This window comes from Myotis yumanensis, unplaced genomic scaffold (assembly GCF_028538775.1).
Source record: "Myotis yumanensis isolate MYYU_CA2020_CCGP unplaced genomic scaffold, mMyoYum1.0.hap1 SCAF_3, whole genome shotgun sequence".
Taxonomy (NCBI): Eukaryota; Metazoa; Chordata; class Mammalia; order Chiroptera; family Vespertilionidae; genus Myotis; species Myotis yumanensis.
Window position 1 is genome coordinate 11,067,576 of NW_027223754.1, and position 3,915 is coordinate 11,071,490.

At 40.3% G+C, this 3,915-nt stretch overlaps 1 pseudogene; it reads left to right on the plus strand.

The window, feature by feature from the left end:
- Positions 1-440: 440 nt before the first annotated feature.
- On the plus strand, positions 441-3,607 carry LOC139005847 (nuclear receptor coactivator 4 pseudogene; annotated as a pseudogene).
- Positions 3,608-3,915: the final 308 nt, after the last annotated feature.

The window sequence follows — 3,915 nt, forward strand, 5'->3', positions numbered from 1 at the left end:
CTTTAAATCTTTGCTCAACTGTTACTTTATCAATAAGGTCTACTCTGACCAACCCACAAAGTTCTAATCCTCTCTACATTTCTGATCCTCACTAACATATGCTATTTATGTTAGTCTGTAGAACACATCAGCTTCTTATAATTAATGTATTATATTTATTGTTTATTTTCTGTCTCCTACAATGAGAATGAAATCTCCAGAAGGGCAGGGATCTTTAACATTTTGTTGTTCAAAGTAAACTCAACTTTAGAAGAGTGCCTTGCGTGTGGTAGGCATGTATTACACACTTGCTGAATAAATGAAAGAGATGAGATGAAAGGCCAAACTAAGAAATATTGAGACCTGCTGAATTATTTATGACGGCTAAGAGGAAGAGCCAAGAATCCCTCCATTCTCTCTATTGACTGGGAAGATTGTAATTTCACTAAAATAAAAAGGGAATGCTGATGGAAAAAGGGGATTTGAAAGAAGACAGTGGGTTCTGGTTTGAACATAGTGAATTTGAGATGCCTGTGGATTGTGCTGGTGAGATGTCTACCTGGAAGCTCAGGGGTGAGATCTAGGCTAGTGAAGAAAACTTAGAAGTCATCTTCATGTAAGTGACGCTAAGACAGTAGAATGGATGAAATTGCCCTCAAAGAGCAGTGCACAAGGAAAGCAGTGGATCAATAACAGACTTTAATAAATATCAAAATTAATAAAATGTATGCTATCATAAATAATAAATGGTGAATTATCTTTCTATATTATGATTTGAGGGGTCATTAGAGGTGGTGAGGTGATATGGGGCAATACTAAGTGGGGTGGCAATTGTTCAATTATCACAGTGATCACATAACTTGCCAAAGCTTAAATTAGCTGATTACCTATTAACCTGATGGATCTAAAAGATAACCCTTGCCCCTGCCCACCTTACACTATACTTAGGGTAAGCTTTGTAGTTCGTCCTGTTTTTCCAAGGAAAGCTTGCAAATCCTCAGATTCTTTATACTTGTCAGAAAGAATGAGATCCAAATTCCTAGATTGCATTTCTTATCAAGTTATTTTTATTCTCAAGTTAGCTGGCATTCAATTGGTGGATATCCCTAAAATGACTGGCACTCTGGGGCCCCGTAGCAGCATTCTGGAACATTACATGCAAAGCTTCGCTGTCTTTAAAACTGGTTGGATTAATGTTATAAGTCTGAAGAGGTTATTTATGGTTCAAGATAAAGGGGCACGTGTATTTTTAATTTTACAAAATATTTTAAAAATAATTTATACTTTATGACTAATACATTGTGATTGATATATGCCATATATATTTGTATGTAGTATGAATATTTCCTGAAAATTAAGAAAGATTATGAAATAATTTTTTTCTTCTGGTTTCTTCTCCACTTTCAAAATATTATTATGACATTCTACTAGATGTGGTTTTGAGAGGGTGAATTTTTGGATTTACAAAATAAAAGATATTTGTGAAATATTAGATTTGTGTTATTTCCAAAATAAGAACAAAGGCCACTCTGGACTGGAAGCGTACCATTTGAAATGATTAGATCCTGGCAGACTGGCAAGAACAGATGCATTTTAATTAAATTATTTTTCAATTTAATCTTCCCCAGCGGGCAGGCTCTTTCTTCTACCTTTTCATGAAGGTGAAGAAATTCTGAGAAAAGGGTAAGTTTGATACCAATATTTTCTTATTTTAAAAAACGTTGACAACTTTTTTGGCCCTTGGCTTGCATCAGGTGGTGTCTCTCCACTGAAGGTCCCCTTGGATCACCCAGAGTTGCTCTTGTAGCTGGAACAGTGAGCAGAATCAATACCTCATAGGATCAGAATGGCTCCAGTAATTAATAGAGAGCCCCTTTTGAAGTGTTGTGATGCACAGAGGAACTTGGAGCTTGCTATTGGTGGAGTTCTGTGGGCTGAGCAGCAAATTAAAGGTAATTTGTGGGAGATCAAAACACAGATACATAAGCCATCACTCAGAATGCCTTTGAAGCCATGAGGTGTGGTTATATGAAAAGGTGGATCTCATCTATCAATGTAAAGAGGAGACACTTCAGCAGGCCTAATAGCTCTAGTGGTTTCTGGGCACGTTCAATTATCTTATTCATCAACTGGATGAAGAGCTAGCCAATCAAGTCTCTGTGTGTCTGGAGAGACTCGGCAGTTTGACCCTCAAACTTAAAGATTTGACTGTCCTCCTTTTTAAAGCAGACACAACTGCTCTGTGCCAGACCGTCACCACATTGGGGTCACCCAAACCATCTGAATTCCTGAGCAGTTGATGGCTCATGCTAATTCATCAAATATTGGGCCCTCCATGGAGAAAAGATGCTTGCCAGAGCAGACATCAGCACCACAGTTGTTTCTCTCAGTGAATGGCTCCTTGGAACCAAACCTGTCAATGGTTATCAGGCTTCTTACACACTGAGCACCAATCTCCAGAGGTGACGCACCCAAAAGCAGACCTTGAAGAATAGTCAGACTTCTGCCAGAGCCTGCAACTTCTTGAATAATGTCTGGGGCAACCTAAAGGGCTTGGAAAACTGGCTCCACAAGAATCAGCAACAAGAAGTTCCTGAAAACTCGTTACCAAAAGAGTCACTGTTATTCTACCACCAGTTCTGACTTCACTGATACTGAAAAGTTTGAAGATCTAAAGCTTCTGGATCAAGATGACATGAATCTTCCTGATTGGCTGTTGGCTCCCTTAGAATCCTAAAATCTGGAGAAGCCTGGGAATGGCAGCTGTTAAATGAGAGAGAAGTTTAAGACCTTGTTGCAGGTGTTCCTGGAGTCCTACAGTGGGAATGATTGGCTTGTCAAGCCCGTTTCCTGTGCCCATTGTTAGGGCAAGCAGCCCAAGGGCGTGTGGTTGAAAACCTGGGGAATCTGAAGTGTCTGATTAATTACACAGAGGCCACAAAACCCTTGTTCACTCCCAGCATGATTATTAAGGATTGGCTTGTCCAGAACCATCAGGACCCATATAAAGCCCAGGAGGTCTGCAAAGCCAATGAGCCCTGTACAAGCTTTGCAGAGTGTGTGTGGTGAAAATTGTGAGAGGGAAGTTGTGTGTAAATAGCTGCTGGAGAAAGAAGAGAAGGATAAAAATGGTAGGCCTGTGGACTCCAAACCTGAATCTGAGAAGTATATAGATTCCCTGAATATGTGACTCTGTCCTTCCAAAAAGAGCCAACAGAAGACCAAACACATTGGCTCCTTCTAGAATTGCCGGTTCTTTCCACGTGATAAGGAACAATCCCTTCTCAGAGTGGCTCATCCCACCCTCATGTAAAGAAGGATATCCCAAGGAAGTGCCTAGTACCGAGGACAGAGCTGGCAAAAAAAGATTGTGAGTCCTGTGACCACTTCCAGGTGTTCCTTCAATACAACTGACTGGGTCTGGCCAGGAAAGAAGACAGGAAACCTCAGCCAGTTATCCTCAGAAGATACTTCAAAAGGAGGCCAAGGAAGTGCCACTTAAGTCACCCCTACAAGAGGAACACAATTTTCCCCAGACTGTTATGGCCCCCCAGTAGTTTCCGATCTCTTTGCCTGTGTGAAGCTCAAAGTTGATGAAGAAAAGAGCTTGTATCGAATTCCTCTATAGATGTGAAGGAATGGAGGACTAGTGTCAAGCAACTGTTCAGGAAATTATCACACTTCCATGAACAGAGTGACTGCAGCTTGCCAAATCATTGTGTTTTTTGGATGTGACCAGTCAGCTTAGTTCTTTCCTGCTGAATTTTGAATTAGTGAAGAGAAATAATTCATCAAATTAGGAGTTACTGTGTAAAAGAAAACGGCTGCTTGTTGATGCTGAGATGATTCAGTTCCTTCTTACAAAGTATTAAGTTAATCCACCCCTACACTAGCAACACAGCATCTTAGTGGATATTTCTTTCATAAGCCTCCATG